Below are 25830 nucleotides of genomic sequence, written 5' to 3'. Positions count from 1 at the left end.
ATAGGCAACGGTTAAAGCTTTCAATCTTAAGCAGAGCATTGAAGATGGAGGGGGAAGCAGAATAAGCGAGGAGAGGGAGGGGATGCAAGGGCTTGGGAACTGAGGCAGAAGGTCCTCTCACCACCCCCTACCCTCTCGTTCCCATCTGACCACCATCCCTCCCATATTTGGTTCCTCTTCACCTTCCTTTGTCGGAGTCCATCATCTGCAGCCCTTTGTTGTGTCACTGCTGCAGAGATCTCAGGCGTTTCTGAACCGGTGGGGTGGGATGTGCAGTCCAAATGAAGGGTCTCAACCCAAAATGTCAACCGTCCATCTCCCTCCATAGGTGCTGCCTGACCTGCTGAGTTCCTCCAGTGCTTTGAGTGTTGATGCACTGCACTATCAGACACCACCTTTCAGATGAGCCATCAGACTGAATCCCCGTCTACCTGCTTATAGTTCAGGTGGCAGTACTGTAAAGAACAGCAGGGAGTCCTGCTGCCCTGGCTACTCGTTATCCCTCAGTCAACACTAGAAAGGACCACCGGCTCAGTATCACTCTGTGCCATTCACCAGGTTCAAACCTCAACAACATCTCATCTGAAATCTGGGCAATCAAAACTTTAAAACCAAGGCTAATAGACTCTTCTTAAGCAAGGAAAAGAAATCCAGGAGTTGTTGGTTAACTTACAAATCACCCATGGTCTAACTGAATCATGTGGGGCTTCCTCATTAACCAACTACAAAACAAGAGAAAATTCTAAAACACGATGAAATGGATCCAGTGTAGCCAAACCTCGAGTTAATGTGAATTGGAGAGCTGGTAATCTGCAAACATCTAGACAAGTACTTGAATTGCCAAGGCACAGAAGGCTGCAGATGAACAATTGGTAAAGGGGATTATTGGAAAGAGGTACAACAGGCAGCATGGACGTGATGGGCCGACATTTCTCTACAACTCTGATTCACGCGCGCACACACACGTACACGCGCGCACACACTGAACTGCATCACATGAATGGACTGTTAATAACTAAAGGGCACTGCATTTTAACACATTGCTCCTGTGTGATTAATTCCTGTACTTGCAGAGTCTCTGCTACAGCTGGGTGCATACAGTAACTCACCAGCACATGTGAGAGTGCTGCTGGGTTTGTCTAGCCCTCTGGCAAAGACACAGAATAAACATTGAGGTCTGCAGTGCTATGTGCTCAGCTGAACAGGGTGGCTCCTCCCAACACAGGGTCCCTTTCATCTCTCTCAAGGCACTGATGTACCCGACCCATTCCAGGACGCTGCTCCTTCCACATCCAAAAGGATTTAATTAACAGGAGCGGAAAAGGGCCTCAGTTCAATTCTGGGCTAGTCACACACAAAAATCTCACACACATGGAAAAAGAAGTCTTGGTCACAGCTGGTTTGAAGTAGGTACCTGTTCAAGGCCACGTGTGCTAGGCTGCATTCACTTTGACAAGACAGCCTAACTACTGCTTCACACAAGGTTCTTCTCCATAAAACAAAGAATGAAAGACTTGCATTTCTATGGTGCCTTTAACAGTGCTGGGAAATCCCAAAGTGCTTTACAGCCAATACACATCTGTTGGAAATGCAGCCACGACTGCCATGAAAACACTGAGGTTACTTTACAGAAGCAAGATTGCAGAATGAGCTCTGTGGTAATGACCAGATAAGATGCCACTCTGGGCATTGGCCAGGCACCACAGGCCACTCCGGGCGCCGCATCCCACTCCGGGCGTTGGCCGGGGGATACATACAGACATAGGCATCTCTTCCAGGCTTCCCTTACTGCGGAATTTGTTTTAAATGTTGCTGATGACTCAGGCAACAGTGCATAGTCTTGTGTGAACAGAGAGCCAAAACAGTGGGAAGTTAATCCAAGGTTCTGCCTTTAGATACAAGACATCCCATTCCACATTTGACTCATATTATTTGCCATTTTGGGGACAAATTTCGAGAAAAGTATGTTCATTCCAAAAATAATTCTTCTCATTTGAACCTGATAAAATCCTATACAAAGTGCTCTATAAACTTTTCCTTAACTGTACCTTCATGCAGGATTTACTTAACAGTAATTTTACAAAAAGAACACAGGTTCTTTTACTTTACACCATGAGAGAGTGCTTCATACATCCATGGTATATGAAATTCCGGAAGTTAGAACCCAGGACAGCATTTCTCACAATAGTTAGGATAAATCGATAATAGATTTGCTGAAGTCTGAATTATCAAGATTAAACAAAATGTAAACCCAAAGTAATCATTTCACAGTCCTTCTGTGGCTGACCAATTGAAATGCTGACTAACCCCTGAGGTTACTATTGGGATACTGTTTCAGCCACATCCACTTATTTTGGGAGATGCTGGTAAACAGAGCTCACATGTGGATATTATCCATAAACATCTGGCAGCATTCAGGGACCTAGGAAGTCAGCTAGCCACAAGGATCCAAACAAGAACTATGTTCTGGTCTCCCACCTTACCAACAAGTGCTCTAAAATGGTAGAAGTTCACACACTGACACGGCATAGAGACTGCAGGGATGCAGTGATGTCTGTTGTTCACAGATTATTTACTGCAAATCTCCACATCTGGATTCCCAACTAACTCAACATGTGCCTAATTGTTAATGACTGGACACTGCTGGTGTCTCTGGATCTGAGAATCACAATGAACCTCAAATGGCAGACTTTCCTCATAATGGCTCAATAGCAGTTAACCTCAAACTGACCTCAGCATTCCTACTTTCAACAGTGAGGTGTTATGGTGTCAAGAGGCCACAGCTAAACCCTCACAGCAGAATAATGTTGAGTTATGGTCGAACACTGCAGCTTTTCTCACGACATTTCTGCCTCACAGAAAATACCAAATGGTTGAAAATGTCCAAGAACCAATCAAGAATCGCCATTATTGGCTCCCTTCACAATCACTTGCCATCTTCCAGAGTCAGGTGGAAGCTGAGGAGACGACGTATGAAGTGCACACAGCCTGTCAGACCCCAGCTGGAAGCACTGACCCAGTGCCAGGCACAGCACAGCCAGAAAGATTCATTGCCTTAGGACTGGCTGCTGAGCAGATACACCAGAATGTTAACAAGGTCTAAATTATAAGCACGTGTTGCATTATCATGGATTGTAATCAGACTTAGAAGATTGAAGAGTGACCTCATTGAGTCATGTATCCTTTTATTTGGGTAGATACTATTCCTCTAGGTTCAAAGGGTAGAACTATACCTCTGGATTTGAAGAGACATATACAATTCCTCTGGATCTGATCTGGTGAATGATCTCCATTTACATCCAATCAGGCAGTATTTTCCCTCAGGATCTGATGTGGCCAAATCTATTCCACTGTGCTATTCTCCTAGATTTGATAGGACAAATAATCCAAAAGAACAGAACCCATTCCTCGAGGGAACAGATTAGCACGATAGCATGACAGGCACGGTAGTGTAGCAGTTAGCGTAACACTATTACAGCGCCAGCGACCCAGGTTCAATTCCGGCTGCTGTCTGTGAGGAGTTTGTACGTTCTTCCCATGTCTGCGTGGGTTTCCTCCGGGTGCTCTGGTTTCCTCCCACATTCCAAAGACGTGCTGGTTAGGAAGTTGTGGGCATGCTATGTTGGCGCTGGAAGTGTGGTGACACTTGCGGGCTGCCCCCAGAACACTCTACGCAAAAGATGCATTTCACTGTGTGTTTTGATGTACATGTGACTGATAAAGATATCTTATTCTTATCTTAGACACAATGTCCATTATAAGCCTTCAGATTTCCACAGCTTAGCAATTTTTACCACCTACAATGAGATTCCACCACCAGACACATCATGCCTCCTATCTCCCTTTGGCATTCTACAGGGACCACTCCTCCCTTCTCTCCTGCCTCCCCACCCCCCCCCCACCACCACCACCACCCCCCAAAACTCTCTGGTTCACTCATCCATCCTTTGATCCCATCCTTTCCCACAACAGGAGCTTCACAGGTTACCTGAAGATCTGACTTGCAAAAATCCAACTTCACAAATTTATGGGAGAATATTCATAAATAATTTTTCAAGATAGGAAAGTTGGAGAAATACAAACAATCTTTAGGAGTTACAGAATAGGGATAGCTATAGGACAGTTAGTTAATTCAAAAGACTGTTTACAGTAATCAGACACCATTATCTGTTAAGAACACAGGTGCCGGTTCACAGTGGGATTTGCTTTGGAAACTGACACCTGTAAAGTACTTCATCAAACAATGCAACATCCATTAATACTTTGCCATCAAAACTAGCTGTTGGATGTGGGACATTCTGATTCCGTACTATTGTAACTACACTGCGGAAGACAATAAATGTTCATTTTAAATCGATCCACATTGAAATAGGTTAAGAATTATGGGAAAGAAATATCAGTTTACGGGCAGTTCTCAGGAACAAAACCCTGATGTAACCCGGGGACTGCCTGTGTTCAGGAACCCAAACAATCATTCTAGGTGAAGCAGTATTTCATTTTCACTGCTTCCAGTTTAGAACATAGAACATGGAACACTACAGCACAGCACAGACCCCTCGGCCCACAATGTCATGCTGACATTTTATCCTCCTCCAAGATCTATCTAACCCTTCCCTCCCACATAGCCCCCTATTTTTCCATTATTCATGTGTCTATCTAAGTCTCTTAAAGGTTGGTGAATTGCTTTTAGTGCTCAAGATTTAGTCTCGTCTACATTGGAGAAACTAAACATGAATTAGGTATCACCTTACTGAACATCACTGTTCAGTCTGCAGGAGGTACCCCTGAGCTTCCAGTTGTTTGTTACTGTAATTCTCCATCCCACTCCGACCTTGACCTCCTACACTGTTCCAATAAAGCTAACACAAGCCCTAGGAGCAGCATCTTCCCTCTAAGCACACTGCAGCTCTTGGGACTCGATACAGAATTCAAGAATTTCAGATAGCCAGGCTTTCCTGTTTGTGTCAGAACTGATACAAGGTCATTCACCCAGAATATCAACTCTTTTCATAGATGCTACCTAATCTGCTGAATATTTCTAGCATCTGCTGTGTTCTATATCTCACATCTGAGCATGTTATTTCCCCCCCATCCCACAACCCTTATTCAGCTCCATCTACTTGCATTCCACTCAGCAGATCAGCTATTATCAACAAGCATTCAGTGCCCCCTCCCAGACAGCACCCAAAGTAAATCAGTCTGGACAATCCTATCACAGATATTCATTTTGCTGCCTCTATCCCTCTCCCTTCTGCAAATTAAAATACTGATTTCCCATTCTGATGAAGGACCATTGATTTGAAACATTAATGCTGTTTTACCTCTCTCCGTTGATGGTCTCACCTGCTGAGCATCTCCGATATTTTCTATTACTTTTCTACTGTATTTGACAGAACAGATACTATTCCTCCAGATTCAGTAAGGCTTATACTATTTCTATGGATCTGATGTGATAGATACCACCTCTCTCCATTCTCGGTATTCCTCTGGATTTTAAGGGGCAGTCAAGCTATGGTGGATATTTTTCACTTGGAATTTGATAGGAAAAATGCTATTCCTCTAAATTCTAAAAGGCAGACAGTAGCCCTCTGGATATGAAAAGGACAGAAGCTATTCTTCTGGAGAGGAAGTCCTTAAACAAAGAACATAATCTGATATTTGTCTTATTTATTCAGAGGACATGGGACATACTGTACCTCCTGAGTGGCCTCTTGAACCGTGTGTCACGAGGCAATTTCAAAGAAATATTCGTGGTGGGACTACAGCCACATGTTGGCCAGCATTGGTAAGCGTGCCAGATTTCTTTCTCTGAAGCTTATTAGTAAATCAAATTAGTTTCTGCAACATTCCACTGTTATTTTCACCAATATTAGCTCCTTTTTCCATATTAATTTAATAGCTCAAATTTACATTCCCTGTTGCTTTAGGGAATTTGATCTTGTGCCTTGAGAGCAGCAGCCAAAGCCTCTAGGTTCTGCATTCAGAGGGACCTGGAGTCCTTGTACATGAATCGTTCAAAGTTAATGTGCAGCTAAAGCGAGCAATTAGAATGGCAATTGGCATGTTGGGTTTTACTGCAGAATGGTTTGAGTATGAGAGTAAAGGCTCTGACTGAAATTATATAGGGACTGATGAGATCACAGAGTCATAGAGCACGGATACAGGCCCTCTGGCCCAACCAGTCCACGCTAACCACGGTGCCCACTCAGCTAGTCCCAAACACCTGCATTCAGCCCATATCCCTCCAGGCCCCACCCTCCATGTACCAATCCAAGTGCTTCTTAAATGACACTATTGTACCTGCCTCACCCACTTCCTCTGGCAGCTCGTTCCACATACTCACCACCCTCTGCGTGAAAAAGTTGTCCCTCAGGTCCCTTTTAAATCTTTCCCCTCTCACCCTAAACCTATGCCCCCTAGTTTTGGACTCCCCTGCCCTGGGGAAAAGACTGTTACCGTCCACCCTATCTATGCCTCTCATAATTTTAAACATTTCTGTAACATCACCCCTCATTCTCCTACGTTCCAAGGAATAAAGACCCAGCCTGGCAAACCTCTTCCTGTAACTCAGGCCCTCGAGTCCTGGCAACATCCTCATAAATCCTCTCTGTGCTCTTTCCAGTTTAACCATGTCTTTCCTATAACAGAGTGACCAAAACTGTACCCAGTGCTCCGAGTGCAGCCTCACCAACTACTTATACAACTGGAACATAATGTCCCAACTCTTATACTCAGTGCCCTGACTGAAGGCCAGCATGCTAAACACCTTTTTCACCACGCTGTCTACCTGTGATGACACTTTCAACAAACAGTACACTTGTACTCCTAGGTCCTTCTGTTCCACTACACTCCCTAGTGCCCTACCATTCATAGTACAAGTCCTACGCTGATTTGACTTTCCAAAATGCATCATCTCACACTTATCTGTACTGAAATCCATTTGCCACACCTTGGCCCACTTCCCTAACTGATCAAGATCCCCCTGTAATCTACAGTAACCTTCTTCACTATCAACACCTCCTAATGTTGTGTCATCCGCAAACTTGCTGATCAAGCCTTGTGCATTTGCAACCAAATCACTTACATAAATAACAAATAACAAGGGTCCCAACACCGACCAATGCAGCACACCAATCGTGACTAGACTCCATGCCGAGAAACAACCTTCAACCTCCACCCCCCGCCGCTTCCTAATAACCAGCTCTCCCTGGATTCCAGGGAACCTAACCTTCCATGCGGGACAGTGTTGAAGGCCTTGCTAAAGTCCATATAGACAACATCCACTGCCCTACCCTCATCTACCCTTTTGGTTACCTCGTCAAAAAACTCTAAAAGATTTGTCAAGCACGGCTGTCCATGCACAAAGCCACGCTGACCCCTCCTAATCAGACTGTCTATCCAAATGCTGGTAGATCCCATCCCTTGGACTTCCCTCCAGCAACTTCCCCTCTACTGATGTCAGGCTGATCAGCCCGTAGTTCCCTGGCTTGTCCTTGCTACCTTTCTTACACAACGGAAGGGCATCAGCCACCCTCCAGTCTTCGGGAACTGCACCAGTGGCTAACGATGAAGCAAAACAATGAAGCAGAGAGCTCAGAGTATATTGAAGGCAGAGACAGATTTTTTAGATATTAAGGGGAAATGGGATTAGTGCAGGAAAGTGGTTCTGAGGTAAAAAAAAATCCTCTATGACCTTATTGAATGGTGGAGTGTGGACAAGAGGCACTTGTACAAGGGGTAGCAGAAACCTGGAACTCTCTCTGAAAGGCTGCAGGCCAAATGCAGTTTAGAAGATTAATTAATCATTATGTTCGGAAGGGACAAGGGGGTAAGAGTTAAGATACAAATCAGCAAATGTTTTCAGTGAATAGCAGATGAAGTTCAAGGGTCTGAATGATGTCTGTTCGACTTTCACAACATCTCTCAACCCACTGTGAACACAGGGGCATGGTCCTTTTGTTATCGTGCTAATAATCCAGAGCATTTGGGCAATCTAAATTCAATTAATTAAATGGCTCTGGATTGAAAGGATAGTGTGAGTAATGGTGACTATAAAGTTACTAGTTTGCCAATGAACTGGTGGTTCACCAATCCTTTCTAAAGGGAATCTGTCTTTCCTAACCCATGGATCTACAACTCCAGGTTCACAGCATGATGGGCTTCTCTGAAATGCCTCCTAAAGTGACCCAGAAAGCCTCTGACTTGCACCAAACCATGACCAACAGGCCAGGAAGATGTTAGCCCCTGGCTTCTCGGTGGCAATTAGAGACAGGAAATAAATACTGGCCTTGACAGAGATGCCTACATCCACAAATGAGTAAATAACAATGTCCTTGAGAGAGTTTCTGAATGTGGTTTGTTGATGATACAAAACCACATGGGATTCTGAGTACAGAGAAGGGCGTAATGAATTTTCAAGTGGACATAGGCAAGCTGAACAAATGGGTAGATGAAGGGGCTTGGGTATCCTTGCACACAAGTTACTAACAGACAATACGCAGGTGCAATGAAGGATTAAAAAGGTAAATGGTACGTTGGTGTTTATGATGAGAGGATTTGAGTACAGGAGTAAAGACGTCTTACTGGAATTATATAGGGCCTTGGTGAGTGCACTGACAATATTGTGCACTCTTCGAAGAAAAGGATATATTTGCTCTTGAAGGAGCATAGCAAAGATTCAGCAGACTGGCTTTGGGACAGTGGATTTACAGTACAAGGTCAAGTAGATTAGAAGAATATCAAATCTTTAAAAATTCTTACAGGGTTCAATAGGGTGGATAAAGGAAGGAAGTTTCCTCAGGCTGTGGAGTCTAGAACCAAGGGTCAGTCTCAGTAAGGGGCCAGCTGTTTAGGACAGGGTTAGGGTGAAATTTCTTCAGGCAGAGGCTGGTGAACCTTTGGAGTTCTCTACCCAGAGTGCTGCGGAGGCTCAGTCAGAGTCCATTCAAAACAGAGATGGACAAGATTTCTTTATATTAAGGGAATCGAGGGATATGGGAACAGTGCAGGAAAATGGCACTGAGGTAGAGGATCTGCTCTTGATGAACAGCAGAACAGGCTTGAAGGCCCAAATAGTCTTTCCAGCTCTCCTGTTCCCCATGGTCTCATCTTTCTAAGAGGGATCCTGGGCTATACGAAGAATCTCCACCCCCATCCTCATGAGTGACCTGGATGTGCACTGGGCTGATTCAATCACCTTTTTTTAAAAGAAGCATGTTCTTAAATAATTATCACTCTACACTCTTTGGCAGAAGCAGCTCACGCCAGGGTTCCATAGACTGGGAGGCAGCATTTCACCATGGGACCATTCTTTGAATGTGTGTCCAGACAGTCAGCTGTCTAGCAAGCTGTTGGGTGAGGGGGGGGGGGGGGGGGCTGGGTTAAATCACAGACAAACCTCATCCTGTCCTTACCAATGCCCACACACACCTACATTCCAATACCAGTTATATGGATGGAAATCAGGAGCAGGACTTGCCTTTAAGGAGTCGAAGAATTCTTCCTTTCCAAGTCTCTCTGCAAGATTCTTGCTCCAATCTGTGCACAGTTAATCATGCCTTCAACTCCTGTGCAAAGGCAGGCACGCTGGCTCCCACCCAGGAATGCACCAGACTATAGCTGCCTGGATAAAATGGGTTTGTTCATTTGCCAGTGCTCCTCATTATAAAGATGCAATTCAAACTCTGTACTGTACAATGTTAGTGAGCTACTGGTGAGGCATCAGTGAACATGTCACTGTACAGACAACTACACATGAAGGAACCTTGCTTCCAAGAAAACCCATGACCTTAACCAAGTTGGCAGTATCAGAGAACCAAGAACCTCTTAGAATAGTAGGGGCATTCTCCCCAGTGTCCTGGGGCAACATTTATTCTTCAAACAGTGTCATTAAAAATAGATTAACTGGTTATTATCACACGGTTGATTATGGGATCTTGCTACCTGCAGTCTACCGTGCTTCCTTTTTTTATACAAATGAATATACATCAGACAGACTTCATTGTCTGAAACATGACTTGGAATTAGAAAGAAAAACTGCAGTTATAGGATATTTTCCAAAATCTCATCATATCCTGAAATGTTCTAGAGTCAATGAAAAAAGTCATCACTGCATTCTAAGGAATCAGGCAACTAACCTGCATACCGCAAATTCTCCCTATCATAAAGGGGTAAATGACCAGCTCGTCTGCTCCAATGCTGCTTGTGGGTTAAGTGTTTGCTCAGGACACCCAGGAGATACTTCCTGCAAGTGAATGTCGTACGCCTGTCACATCTACCCAAGACAGCTAGTGGAGTCTTGGCTTAACATTTAACTGTCCTGGGATAGTGAAAGATGCTACATAAATGCAAGTTATTTCCTTTCTTTGTCCTAGTGCTACAAAGACCACTAATGTACCATCACATAGCTTGGGAGAGGCTAAGAGGCAATTAACAGCATGACACAGCAACAGACTACTGTACAAGTGGATTTCAAAAATAGGCTACATATAACAGAGTTCACTTAGGTGCAAGGCTCCTTCATGTGTATTTGCCTGTACAGTGACATGTTCACTGATGCATCACATGAGAGAGGAATTTCACTGAACCCTGATGTACATGACAATAAACTCATCTGAATCTGAACCACATTATAACTCAGAGGTAATGACTGATTACCAGGAGTGGGTTTTATTCCAACACTAAGAATGGGTTACAGAATAATGATGTGGGCTGCAGTATATTATTGGAGTGGGATACGGTCCAACACTGGAGCTGGTTTAGCACTGGGACAGACCGTTTTGTAGTACATGGTGTGGGCTAACACACACAGTATAACATAAGGACTGGGGTACATTTTAACTTTGTGAGTGGGTTATGGTGTAACACTGAAGTAGGTTTCAGTTCAATACAAAATTGGAAATGGTCATTGGTTACAGGATAATGCTGGATATCAGACAGAACTATACAAACCAGCAGTGATCATCAGTATGACATTGAGAGTACTCTACAGTAGAACATTGGGAATAGACTACAGTACAACTGTAGTTTAATTATTGGTTGATAATAATGAATGAACCATTCATTAATGGTTCAACGCTAGGTGTGGACTACAGTACAACACAGAGAGTGGACTATTATATAACTGGACTACAGTATAATTGTCAGGAGAGAACTACAGGGAATGGGCCACATTATAACACACACAATGAATTACAGCATTACACAAGTTTAGGCTATCACATAGTATTTGGAATGGGTTATGTTATTATGCTGGGAATGAGTTGGCATGAAGGACAACGCGGAGAATGGACTGGATTACAACAACAAGAACAAGTTACGTTATAAAAAGGTGATTGTACAACACCAGGAGTTGACCTTATTATAACACTGGTAGTGGGTTACCACCAACTACAACAGTGGGAGGAGGTGACACATAACAGGGGTTAGGAATAACGACATGTTTGGGGGAAGGGCAAGGGGGGGTCATCTCACACACACAGACGTGGGGAGGTGGGTGATCACACACACACACACTGACACAGGGAGAGGGGGTCTCTCGCGCGCGCGCACACACACAGACGCGGGGAGGGGAAGGTCATCACACAGACTCAGTGAGGGGGGGGTCTCACACACACACACACACACACACATAGAGGGACACACTGACACGGGGAGGATCTCTGTGACACGGGGAGAGGGACACACACACTGACACGGGGAGGATCCCGGTGACACGGGGAGAGGGACACACACACATCCTGACTCGGGGGGGATCTCTGTGACCCGGGGAGGGGGTGTTCCCGGTACCCGGGGAGGGGCTCGGTCCCGGGTCCCACATTCCGGCGCTACCAGCGGGCTCCAGTCCTACCTGCGCCGGCCGCCGCCGCTCATCCACCGGGACGCCGCCCGCCCCGATCTCCCGTGAGCTGGATGGTGCGCCCCGAGCGGGGCGGCTGCCGGGCCGGACCGGGGACCGCCGCGATGCCCCGCTCCTGCCGATGTCAGTCCCGCCGGCGGCCACTGCAGCGATCCCTCGGCGCTCCTGCCCTCAACTCCATGGCAGCCGCTGAGCGCATGCCCGAGACTCGGGGCCGCGCCCGCGCCCCCGCCCCCCTACAGCAGGCAGCCTTAAAGCGGCACCGCGCCCCCGCCCCGCTCCCGGCGCCCCGCCCGCCGCGCCCGAGGCTCCGCACACCCGCCGCCTGGTGTCCCCGCCCGTTCCCCGGGCGCTGCATCAGCCACACGCTGCCAACCCGAGCCCGGACCCGTCCGTCCCATTTCCCGGTGCGCAGTGGAAATTCCCGGAGACCCTTTAAGGAGCTGCAGTCTTCACTACTTTCTGTCGGAGGGAAAGAACTGCAAATTTATATTTAACAAAACGCTCGAATTACAGCCCAAATCAGCAGGCATCTGGAATGCGGTTACTTTCTCAGGTGTGGTCTGTGAGTGGATTCTGGTTGTTGTCTCACCCAACACCAAAGCCCCCAACAGCAGCGAGGATATTTTGTTCTTTATGGCCGTTTTTCTTAATTTTTGGGGGGCAAAGGCAGCATTTATTGCCCTTGAGGAGGTGCTGGAGCCCCCTCTTGACCCGCTGCAGTTCCCTGGTGGGGGAGGTCCAGGGTATATACCTGGAAATGAAGGAATGATGATTTTTTTTCCCACATCGGGACTGCACAAAACCTGGGAGGAGAAGTTGCAGGTGGATGACCTTCCCTGCACAGGAAGCCCTCATTCTTCCTGGTGAAAGACATCATGGTGTAAGGAGGTACTACTGGAGTAATCTGGGAGTGGGTGGAGAGAGAATCAAGTGGGCTGCTTTGTGCTGGATGCTTCTAGAGTGTTAAGATAAGATATCTTTATTAGTCACATGTACATCAAAACACAGTGAAATACATCTTTCTGTGTAGAGTGTGCTGGGGGCAGCCCGCAAGTGTTGCCTCGCTTCCGGCGCCAACATAGCATGCCCACACCTTCCTAACCCGTACGTCTTTGGAATGTGGGAGGAAACCGGAGCACCCGGAGGAAACCCACACAGACCTGGGGAGAACGTACAAACTCCTCACAGACAGCAGCTGGAATTGAACCCAGGTCGCTGGCGCTGTAAAGTGTTATGCTAACCGCTACACCACCGTGCCTCATCCAGGCAAGTGGAGAGTATTGCAGCACTTGTGCCTCGTGGTATCAGGAGATGTGTTGCTTGTTGCAGGATGCCCGGCCTCTGATCTGATCTTGTATCACCACCAGGCACATCTTCCCCTCCCCACCCCTTTCTGCCTTTCACAGGGACCGCTCTCTCCACAACTCCCTATTTCACTCTTTTTCCCTCCCCACCCACCCCGCTTCCACCCCGGGGACTTTCCACTGCCCCCGCCGTAGGTGCAACACCTGCCGCTACACCACCTCCATCAGCTCCGTCCAGGGACTGAAACAGTCCTTTCAGGTGAGACAGAGATTCACCTGCACCTCCCTTGATATCATTGACTGCATTTGGTGCTCCAAGTGTGGCCTCCTCTACACTGGGGAGACCAAACGCAGACTAGGTGACCGTTTCGCAGACACCTGCGCTCTGTCCGTAACCGCGATCTGCATCTCCCCGTTGCCGGTCACTTCCACTCCCCCTCCCACACTATCACTGATGTCAGCCCTCGGCCTCCTCCACTGCCAGGAGAATTCCAAGCGCAAACTGGAGGAACAGCACCTCATTTACCGTCTTGGAACCTTGCAGCCTAACGGCATGAACATTGAATTCTCTCACTTGAAGTAATCCCCACCCCCCCCAACCATACCTCTTCTTTTCTTCCCTTTCCCAGCCTATCTCTCTTTCTTCTACACCCCCCCCCCCCATCCCCCAACTTTTCCTCCTTACCTTTGACCCATTCCCCGGTGGATCTGCTCTCCCCTCCTCCCCCGCACCTGCCTATCACTATCTCTTACCTGCATCTGTCATCACCCTGTGCCCAGCCCACCTCCCCTCTTTTGTCCACCCACTGCTCTGCTTTTCCCTCCTATATATTGGGCTTCCCCTTTTCCTATCTTCAGTCCTGAAGAAGGGTCCTGACCCGAAACGTTGACCGCCTGCTTTTCTCCGCGGATGCTGCCTGGCCTGCTGAGTTCCTCCAGCATCATCGTGTTTTTCATCTAGATTCCAGCATCTGCAGTCCTTTGATTCTCTAGCCACGGTTTATGTTGCTGGTTCAGTTGAGTTTCTGGTCAGTGGTGACTTCCACCATGTTGACAGTGGGGGAATTTGACGATGGTAGTGACATCAAATGCCAAGGGTATTTGGTTAGATTCTCCCTTGATGGAGGTGGGCATTGTCTGGCATTTTTGTGCCTAAATGTGGTGTAATCTGTGGTATTCAGCACGGGCTACTTCATGTGAATGGAACTGAATGTCACACTGTCATTGGGAAACATCCCCACTTCTGACTGTGTGATAGAAGGAGGGTCATTGTTGTTGGTCCTAGCAATTCCTTTCCCCCCATAGATGCTGCTTTGCAGATGACACGAAGGTTGGTGGTATAGTAGATAGTGCAGAAGATCGTCGTTGGTTGCAACAGGATTTAGACAGGATGCAGAGCTGGGTGGAGAAGTGGCAGATGGAGTTCAATCTGGAGAAGTGCGAAGTGATACACTTTGGAAGATCAAACTTGAATGCAGAGTACATGGTTAATGACAGGATTCTTAGCAGTGTGGAGGAACAGAGAGATCTTGGGGTTCAAGTACATTGATCCCTCAAAGTTGCCGCACAAGTTGATGGGGCGGTTAAGAAGGCTTATGGTGTGCTGGCCTTCATTAGTCGGGGGATTGAGTTCAAGAGCCAAGAGGTAATTGCAACTCTATAAAGCTCTGGTTAGACTACACTTGGAATATTGTTTCCAGCTCTGGTCACCACGTTATCGGAAAGATGTGGGTACAGAGGAGAATTACAAGGATGCTGCCTGGATTGGAGAGCATGTCATATGAGGAAAGGTTGAGTGAGTTAGGCCTATCCTCTTTGGAACAACAGAGGATGAGAGGCGACTTGATAGAGGTGTATAAGATTAGGAGAGGCATGGACCGAGTGGACAGCCAGCATCTTTTCCCCAGGACAGTAATGGTCAATACTAGAGGTCACCCGTTTAAGGTGCATGGAGGAAAGTTCAGGGGAGATGTCAGAGGTAGGATTTTTACACAGAGTAGTGAGTGCCTGTAACACACTACCGGTGGGTGGTGGTAGGGGCTGATACGATAGGGGCATTTAAGAGACTTTTAGATAGGCACATGGATGAAAGAAAAATAGAGGGTTATGGGAGGTGAAGTAGAGGGGGGGATAGATTGAATGGGGATAAGGATTATATAAGTCAGTACAACATTGTGGGCCGAAGGGCCTGTACTGTTCTATGTTCTGCGTCGACCCACTGAATTCCTCCAGTGGATTGTGAGTTGCTCCAGTGTCTGCAGTCTCTGGTGTCACCTGAAGTAATGTCCCGGGGATGACTGACTTCCAATAACCGCTTTTATTTTCCTTTCTGTAAGGTTTGATTCCAGACAGTGCATTGTGAATCAAGCCATTACATTTGATTTCAAGTCTGATGTGAAGAATTTGTGATTTTGTTTTACTAATTGTGCACTGGGCATGAGTGTGACTGGCAGAATACACTAGTCAACAGTGGAATGAGGATCTGCAAGAGAGTGTTTGCAACAACCTTTCCCTATGACAACAACCTTTCCCTCAATGTCAACAAAACAAAAGAGCTGGTCATTGACTTCAGGAAAGGGGGCGGTGTACATGCACCCGTCTACATCAACGGTGCTGAGGTTGAGAAGGTTGAGAGCTTCAAGTTCCTGGGAGTGAACATCACCAACAGCCTGTCCTGGTCAAATCATGTAGATGCCACGGCCAGGAAAGCTCACCAGCGCCTCTACTTCCTCAGGAGGCTAAAGAAATTCAGTTTGTCCCCTTTGACACTCACCAACTTTTATTGATGCACCATAGAGAGCATCCTATCTGGATGCATCACGGCTTGGTATGGCAACTGCTCTGCCCGTGACCGTAAGAAACTGCAGAGAGTTGTGGACACAGTCCAGCGCATCACAGACACCAGCCTCCCCTCCTTGGACTCTGTCTTTACCTCTTGCTATCTTGGTGAAGCAGCCAACATAATCAAAGACCTCACCCACCTGGGTCATTCTCTCTTCTCTCCTCTTCCATCAGGTAGAAGATACAGGAGCCTGAGGGCACGTACCACCAGACTTAAGGACAGCTTCTACTCCACTGTGATAAGACTATTGAATGGTTCCCTTATACAATGAGATGGACTATGACCTCATGATCTACCTTGTTGTGACCTTGCACCTTATTGTACTGCACTTTCTCTGTAGCTGTGACACTTTATCTGTATGTTATTGTTTTTACCTGTACTACCTCAATGCACTCTGTACTAACCCAATGTAACTGCACTGTGTAATGAATTGACCTGTACAATCGGTATGCAAGATAAGTTTTTCACTGTACCTCGGTACAAGTGACAATAATAAACCAATACTAATACCAATACCAATCTATGCAATTGGCTGAAGGAACTCTGGGCTTAACAGAGTAAATTATCATGGAAGGTTGTCTTTTATTCCATTGTGTTTATAAAGCTGAGGAGTAATCCAACCAAGATATAATGAGATGGATACAGAGAATCTATATCGTCCAGTGGGAGAGTCTAGAACAGTGAGCTGGGTTGGAGGGGGAGAAGCACGAGCTGTTTGAGAGTGAGATGATGAAGTATGTGACTGTCTTCCATCCCGGGAGGTTGTGGGTGCTGAGTGATACTTAAGAACTTTCATGTAGTTGGGGTGGATCAGCCATGATTTGAATGAACAGAGGAGATGAAGGATCTCCTCTTGTTCTTGTGACAAAGCTCCAGTGAAAGGAGACAGCAGATCCCTAATCGATTGGGCAGAATGGTGCCAAATAGAATTCAATTTAGAGAAGTGATGGAGAATAAAAGGACAATTAATACACGGTAATAGAAGGATATTAGGGAATGTAGAGGAATAGTGGGATCTTGAAGTGCATGTCCACAAATTCGTATAGTTTGTAGGACAATAAATAAAGAGGTTAAGAAGGCATACATGTATTCATCAGCTGAAGCAAAAATTTCAACAGGAGGGATGTCTTGCTAGAACTGTACAAAACATTACTCTAGCCACGGCTGGAGTACTACAGATAGTTCTGGTCTTCACAACTGCCAAGAAGGAATAAAAACAGAAGATACTCAGCAGGTCAGGCAGTATCTGTGGAAAGAGTAACGGAGTTAATACTTCAAAGACCCTTTGTCAGATATGCACCTTGTTTTAATTCTGTTTCTCTTTCCACAGATGCTACCTGACCTGATGAATGTTTTGGACTCTGCAGATTTTTGATATTCAACTACAAAGAGGGTGTTTGTTTGCAATTTGCAATGTAGTGTAATATTGAATTCAGTCTGCCAGTTGGAATGTATGTCTCCTTAGACAGCAAGCCTGTTTTACTGAGAACTTCTAGGTAGTCTCCCAGCCAAGTACTGAACAAGACTGATTTTTCCTGGCTGGGTGCTCACAGGGAGCATGACAGGAACACTGATCCATCGGTCCACACAATGGATGTAAATGCTGCAGAGATCTACAAGCATTTTTCAATTTGTCCATCCATGGCATGTGGATTCTGCTGGCAAGGCCAGCATTCATATTGCGTCCCTAATTGCCCCCTGAACTGTAGCTTGCTAGCTGTTTTAGTGTTCACCACTGGTGGACCTAACATCATGTGGAGGTTTGACAAGGTAAGGAGAGCTGACTTCCTATCCAGAAGGACATTAGTTAGGCTGAAGAATAATCGTTATGAGGAGAGAGACTGACATTTGAAAAAAGGAAGAGACTGATGGGAGGTTTAATTGAGGTGTATAAATTTAAGAGAGGCAGGGTGGATGGGAAAGAACTATTTCTCTTGGTAGACCAGTCAATAACAAGGAGAATTAGGTCTGTTAATTGGCAGAAAGAATAGAGAGAAGTCGAGGAAAATAATTTTCACTATAAGAGTACTAGTGCTCCAAAAAGGTGGTGAAGGGAGAAACCCTCATCAGAATTAAAATGGAGGAGCCCTTGAGAAGTTGTAATTGACACGGCTAGGTCTGACAGCTTGAATAGCTGACAGAGATCTGTTTATGGTCATCTTGCATCCTCCGTTCCATACATTTCTATGATTCTGTAATAATTTTATCAGTTATTTTTATATCACATACTTCAAAAGGATCTGATCAGAATGTTACATGTGCAGGATTGACAGGAGGTTAAATCAGGATGATTTGGTATCCTTATCACTTATAATGAAAGTAGTCCCCATAATGAACCATTTCCAGATTCTCTTCTTTAAAGGTGAACTATTTGTATTTTAAGTAACAATTTAGCAGCTTTCACAGATGCAGATAACTAGATTTATTTATTACCGTTAGCTACACAAGTTCATACTATGTTTCTCTCTCCACAGATGCTGTCTGACCTGCTGAGTATTATCAGCATTTTCTCCTATTTCAGATTTCTGCCTTCTCAGTATTTTGCCACTGTAGCTGTACTAGTATTAACCAGGATTCGTCTGCCAAAACTCTCCTCATCCAGTTAGAACATTATAGAGTGTTTCTACTTAAGAGAGCTGAAGATATTTCTAGACTGATTTGGTGACACTACGAATGTGAAAAAAAGACATGTACTGATTGTATTGTATTTCCCGTATAAATTTTTATGAATAAAGTTTACTTTTGAAATATAAAAAAATATTTCTGGACTATATGCCTGTGCATTACTGGGATAGAGCTGCACTTTTGAAGATAATGTTTTCAGACGAGATATTAAATTGAACCTTTACTGCCCTTTCAGGTGAATATAGAAACTCTACACCAGGAACAGGGAAGTTCTTCCCAGATTTGAGGGCAAAATTTATCCCTCATCCAAAAGACATAAGAGGCTGAAGATTCTGGAATCAGGAGCAACAAACAAACTGCTGGAGGAACTCAGCGGGTCAGGCAGCATCTGTTGAGGGAAATGGACAGTCAAAGTTTCAGGTCAAGACCCTTCATCTGGAGTCAGATTAACACAGATCCTCTGGTCATTATCACTCTGCTGTCTGTGGGATCTTGTTTTGTACAAATTGTGGCTGCCCACATACAAGGAGTGACTACACTTAAAACATACTTAATTGGCTGTAAAGCACTATGTGATTGTGAAAGATGCAAATCCTTTAGTTATAAAAATAGTTTGGCCATGGGTAAAAAAAATGTTTGATTGACAGTCAGGAATCATCCAATTGGGTAACAAATAGCCAAGTTTTTTTGCAATTGGTGCAGGAAGGTAGGAAGCTGTAAGAATGGATGTGCTGGGCAACCAATAGTAGTTGATGTGGGGGATGGGGTGTTTGGTGATCACATGACAACACCTCCTGGAATATATCCAATAGTAGGTGGAACACCATTTGGGAAACACCCCAGACCAACATCTCAAGGAGGAACCCACCTCAAATCCTCCACTGCAATGCCATCATGTGGCTCATAAAAGTAAGTTCATGCTGCAGACTTGGATCTGCTGGGACATGCGTCTGTGTGAGATGGTTCTGTCAACAACATGAATGTTCCTTGCCTCCCTCTGCCTGGTGATGAAGTAGAGCCACACAAACCAATAAAGCCCCTGGCTCTATGGACTAGTAAATCAAGGGTAAGCAGTAAAGAGATGTTACACATATCCTCAGAGCCATTGGATGAGAGAACATTAGATAATCCTAACGAACATACAAAGGTGCCTGATGTCAAAGGTGCACTGTGGGCACTGAGGTGGCTGTGGGGCTTAATTCTGATGTCTGCTAATGAAAAACATTTCGGATATCAGAGCCGTGACGTGGATTCTCTGAAATCCTCATTACATTTGTCTATATTTTCAGCAATAAATAAGCTTCCCAGTTCAGAGAGGATGTAAGGTCTAGTTATTAGCACATTGGATGGCTCTAATCCTAAGGAAAATATAGTATGAAGAAGCCCCCCCAAAGTAATACTGTTTTGTACTTCATCTGGACAAACACTGGCTCAACTCAAATGCCACTACTGGGAAAATAAAATGAAAATGAAAACTGGCAAGATGATTACCAAATATCTAAAAGTAAGACAAACTTTTCCTTGTCCTGTGACAGATGCCAATGGACATTTAGGCACCACCTCCACTACTTTAAAGAGCACTTTTAAGGAAAAGAGAATGAGTTGCTTTTCTATAGTACGTTTCACAACCTCAGGGCACCCCAAAGAATTCTCTAGTCAATGAAGTTCTAGCAACCAATTTGCGGAAGCAAGATCCCACGAAGTTCAATTTCATGGCGATTGGATATTCAACTTTAATGATACTGATTGGTTGAGGCACATTGACCAGAATACTGGGGAAAACTTTTTCAAATCTTAGAATCCTGCAAATTGAAGGCACAGAAGGAAGCCTTTAGGTTCACTGTGTCCATGTCAGTCAAAGGTGGAGCAATTTACCCCATACTCCCAGTTCTTGTCTGACTTTGTGGGTAATAGCTCTACAAGTGCTTATCAAACTGCTCCTTAAGTGTGACAAGAGGTACTGGCTCCACCATTTTTCAAGGAGAGTTCCAGGGCCCCACTGCTTAGGTGAAAAATCACTCTGCAATCCCTTTACCAATTAGCTTAAATCCATATTTATTTATTCACCTGTCAGCCAAGGGGAACATGTTGTCTTTAATTTCATAACCTTAATTGAATCTCCCCCGAGCATCTTTTGTTCCAATGAAAACAAGCCCAGTCTAGTCAGTCTCTCCTCATAACTGTAACTCCTCAGTCCTGACAACATCCTCATAATTCTCATCTGCACCCTCTCTAAGGTTATTACACCTTCCTGTGGTGTGATGACCAGAACTGTATATAGTCCCCCAACGACGGCATAACTCATATTTTACATGGTTTCAGCATAATCTGCCTGCTGCTGTTCTAACAAAGGCAAGTGTATGCAGTCTTAACCACTTTATCAATCTCAAGTGCTACTTACAAGGATCATTGGACATGCACTCCAAGATCTCTTTGCACAGTACTGCTGCCACAAAACAACAAATTTCACATCATATAAGTCAGTGATAATAATTCTGATTCTGACCTCTTAGTCTAATGATCAATTATGTCTGCTTGTGAGAGCAGACTTTGTCCTATCTGAAAGTCTGTCTGACAGCGCAGTGCATCTTCGGTACTTCACTGGGAATGTTGGCCGAGATTTTGTGCTGAAGTTTGAATCAATGATCCGGAGAGAGCTCTGAATAATGGAAACACCAGAGAGTATATTTGATGACTTTCAGCCAATACCCTCATCTGCAGCACATTTAATTGATGACTAGGAAATGACTTAAACATTACAAGCAGTGACTGAGGACTTGTAGTAAAATATTAACAGAGCTGTACCTGGGTGTGACAGAATCACTGGCCCTGTGCAGCAGTAAAGAGAGTTAGAGAGGTTTAACACGTTCCTCACAGGCAGATTCGAGCTCTCCATATTTATTTCCACGCAGCATAATAACACCCTCTGCAAATCGAGAGGATACATTTTGATTGATGGCAATACAGGAAGCAGTTGAAACTTGCTCAGAAATACACAGGAACTCCTTTACCAAATAGTGGCCCCAGAGATCTGCTTTCCCCTGGGTTACAGCCTGCCTAGCGTTAGAAACTGTTGGCAGAAGTTTTAGTTTCTCAGAATATAGAGTTGCTTGGCTCCCCGGTCTGGTTCTATAGATGAATGCAGTGCCCTGTATCAAACTGGAGTCACACATCTGGAGAGGTTCCAGGTTCAGACCCAAGTCTGTGCTGTCAGCTGCTTGTAACCAACAGAATTTAGCCTTTGTGCCCGGGGATTACAGAAGGGAATAGGAAAAGAAAGTCATCCAAAATTGTCTTCTTAATCCAAAGGCCCAGCTAGAAATGAGTTGTCACATGAGGACCAGCCGCAGAGGTGCCAGATACATCAAGGATTAGTTCCCCCAAAAGGAAAAGTTAGCTGGGGCACCAAATCTGGGGTACCAAAACCAATTGTGGAATTGCCAGGAATTGTGGATCTCCTTGGTGCTACTGACAATAAATGGTTGGGATGGATATAGACGCAACATTGGACTAAACAGCACAAACTCTGGTGGGGTGTGATATTTGATATTCCACAGGGAACTATAAATGTTTGAGGAGGGAATAAAAAGTTCTATATCCAGATTTGCATATAACACTAAACTAGGAAGCACAGTATATGTAGGTGGGAATAGAAAGATACAAACGGACAAGGGCAGATCAAATGAATGACTCAAGCTCTTCCAGATGGAGTATAACATTGGGAAGTGTGAGGAAATCCACACTGGGTCAACAAAAGACAGATAGGAATATTTTCTTAATGAAGAGAGACAAAAAATGTGGAGGAGCCAAGGGATTTGGATGTCTAAGTACACAAAGAAATCAAACAGGATAATGGAATGATGGTCTTCACCTCAAGAGCTATGGAACTCTATGCTGAAGTGTCACATGATCAGCTAAAAGAATATATCCACAAGAGCTGGCAACCTTTCACTGTTTTTTCTACACTGCTGTCAGTCTGGGTTTTCATATTATTCCTCTAGTTGTTTATTTTACTTTTACAAGAAGCGACAATTAATTATTACCCTAAAACAAAGGTTTCAGGGTTTTGCAAAAAATGACTAAAGTTTAATTAAGGACATGAAGTTCCCTGGAGATTTGATACAAATAACAGTTGGCTACAAAGCAGAACCTTTACTATACTACAAGCTCTAACATGCTCCTCCGGCAACAAGCACAGGCTCAATCTCGACAGTGCAGTGCACGGGACAGAACTTCACAAACAAGGGAAGGGGATATTCTGAAATTTGGTCACTGCACTTCCACCTGCATTTACTATGATCTGAATGACATTATTTCCTTCAAAATCAAAAAACTGCGGTTGTTGGTGGAAATCCAAAAAAACAGAAGATGCTGGAAACATCCAGCAGGTCAGGCAGCATTTGTGGAGAGAGAAACATAGTCATCACTTCAGGTCAAAGACCCTTCATCAGAACTGGGAAAGTGAGAAAACAACTTTGTTTTAACTTGCGAATAAGGTGGTGGTGTGGGGGGCAGGGCTGGTGGATAGACAAACAAAGGGACATGGAAATGCTGTAACATGCAGGTTGGAGGACGTTGGAAATGCACAGCAAGTCAGGCAGTGTCCATGGAGAGAGGAAAATGAAGTTAACGTCATTTCCTTCGTCACTTCCGCCATCTACAGCAGGATCACACCACTAGCCCACATTTTCCCCTCCCCACCCACTTCTGCCTTCCACATGGACCACCCTCTCCGTGACTCCCTGGTCTGCTCATCCCTCCCTGACTCCTGGCACTTTCTCCTGCAGCTGTAGGAGGTGTAACACTTGTTCTTACACCTCCTCCCTCACCAACATCCAGTGACCCAAACAGCCCTCCCAGGTGAGGCAAAGATTCACGTGCACCTCCTCCAACCTCGTTTCCTGCATTTGGTGCTCCTGCTGTGACTTCCTCTACAGCAGCAAGACCAAGCACAAACTAGGTGAGTGGTTTTCAGAGCACCTGTGCTCTGTCTGCAATGCCCATCCCAAGCTCCCCATTGCATGCCGTTTCAACTCTCCTTCCCATTACCACACCCTCAGCCTTCTCCACTGCCAGGCCAAGGCCTAATGCAAACTGGAAGAACAACACCTCGTATTCTACTTTGGTAGTCTACAACACAATGGTATGGTCATTGAATTTTCCAGTTTCAGAGAACCCTCACTTCCTGTGCTCCCCCCCCCCCCCCCACCTTCCGATCCTCTCCAGTCATCCCATTTTTACTCCCTTTCCCATAACCCCCTCCAGCCACGATCACCCATTTCCATCCCCCTCCCCTTTCTGGTTCCATCCACCTACTACCCACACTCGTCACCCACGGGATCCCCTTCCCCTTCTGGTTCCACCTGCCCTTCATCTCTCCCCTCCAACGGTTCCCATTATCACCTTCCTTACATGTCACATTCCAGCACTTTGTGCCCCCATTTATCACCTCCATCCTCCTCTCCCCCCCACCTGGCTCCATCCACCTTCTTTTCCCCTTGTCTGCTTCCACCTCTCGCACACCTGCCTCTGTCTCCCAACTCCTCCCTCCCCTCTCCTCCACCTGGTTCTTTCTGCCCACCATCCCTCACCCCTCCTTGGTCCATCAATCACCTACCAGCGCCTCTGTCACCTCCCCCCACCTCCCTGCCCCTTATACCAGCTATCTCCCCTCTCCACTCTCAGTGCTGATGAAGGGTCATGACCCAGAACGTCAACAATTCCTTATCCCCCCACAGGTGCTGCTCGACCCACTGAGTTCCTCCAGCAGTTTGCTTTTGCTCCAGATTCCAGCAGCTGAAGTCTGTTATGTCTCCAAACTTACAGCAGTTCTGATAAAAACAGAAAAAGCAAGTTACCTGAAATTATTGAATTCAACATTGAATCGTGAAGGCTGCAATGTGCTCAGACAGATGAGGTTTACTAGAATTATTCCAGGGAAGAGGAACTTCAGGAACGTGTATAGACTGGAGAATTTGGGATTCTTCCCTACATGGCAGTGGTTGTTGAGAAGGGATCTGTTAGAGAGATTTAAGATCATGAAGGGTTCAACAGAGCAGACAGAGAGAAGCTGTTCCCGTTGGCAGAAGAGTTAAAGAACCAGAGTGCATCATAGGAAGTCAACAGAACTAAAAGAAGCATGAGGAAAACCTTCTTTACCCAGCGAGTGGTTAGAGACTGGAATGCACTGTTAAGAGAGGTAGTGGAGGCAGATGCAATGATGGCATCCTAAGGGATTCAGCAATAAGTACTTGAAAAATGCAGAGCTGCAGTGAGAGATCAGGGGAGTGGGAGTAGTTGGATTTCTCTTGCATGCAGCTGGCATGGATTCAATGGGCAGAAAGGCCTCCTTCTGTGCTATAGCATTTCTGTGACTCTGAGGGGGAGAGGTAGACAAAGGGGGATAAAATGAGACCAAGGGAGAGAGACGTACTGGAGGTAACTCTTCATCGGTTGAAGTCACATCTCACACAAAGGAAGCTGGTTACTGGAAGTCAATCTTCCCAGCCAAGGGCATCCTGCAGGAGTTCCTCAGGGCTGTGTCCTAGGCCTAACCATTTTCAGCAAGTGAACTGCCGCCTCACCTGGAAGGACTGCTTAGGTCTCTGGATGGTGGAAGGGCAGAGGTAAAAGAGCAGATGTTGCGACTCCTGCAATTACATGGGGCAGTGCCGTGAGAAGGGCAGTGATTGGCGGAGATGGAAGAGAAAACCAGGGAATCATAGAGGGAATGGTCCCTTTGGAATGCTGAAAGGAGAGAAAAGGGAAAGGATGTCCGGTGGTGGAATATCATTGTAGGTGGCAGAAATTATGGAGGATGAATATAGAAGCTATTGGTGTTGATGAGGATTCAGGGAAGCCTCTCCTTACCCTAGCTGGGAGGGAAGTGGGTAGGAGAAGAAGATTATCTGGGATTTGTTTCAAGGGAATATGATCTTTCAAGAAAATTAATTTTTTTTTGCTTTTTTTCAGCATATTTCCCAATATATTGTTCTGTGTTTTGAAGAGCATGTTTTCCTTGGCATTTTATAACAGTTTGAAAAATGTATGACTAGACAGTGAGTAATTAAGTGCAAAGTGATAATTACTTGCACATGAAGGAAAAGACAACAGGAACAAAAGAGAATATTCAGCTCCTCAAGTCTGTTCCATCATCCAGTTAGATAGCAACTGATCTGTACCTCAAATCTATTTCCAGC

At 45.4% G+C, this 25830-nt stretch overlaps 1 protein-coding gene across 4 annotated transcripts in view; it reads right to left on the bottom strand.

Moving 5' to 3' along the window:
- The window catches only part of glis2b (GLIS family zinc finger 2b), a 180479-nt gene that overhangs the window by 52641 nt on the left and 102008 nt on the right, over positions 1-25830 (bottom strand). For 2 of the 4 annotated variants that reach the window (XM_052022109.1, XM_052022111.1), the window contains exon 1: positions 11849-12066. The exons of 1 other annotated variant lie outside the window; for it this stretch is intronic. The gene's annotated coding sequence lies outside the window, so the exon portion shown is untranslated. Of the gene's footprint in view, positions 1-9478; positions 9623-11848; positions 12067-25830 lie in introns of those variants that run through there. One more of the 4 variants, XM_052022110.1, reaches the window with a different exon arrangement.

Source organism: Pristis pectinata, chromosome 8, assembly GCF_009764475.1.
Source record: "Pristis pectinata isolate sPriPec2 chromosome 8, sPriPec2.1.pri, whole genome shotgun sequence".
In the NCBI taxonomy this organism is placed as follows: Eukaryota; Metazoa; Chordata; class Chondrichthyes; order Rhinopristiformes; family Pristidae; genus Pristis; species Pristis pectinata.
This window is presented reverse-complemented; position numbering and strand designations above follow the sequence as displayed.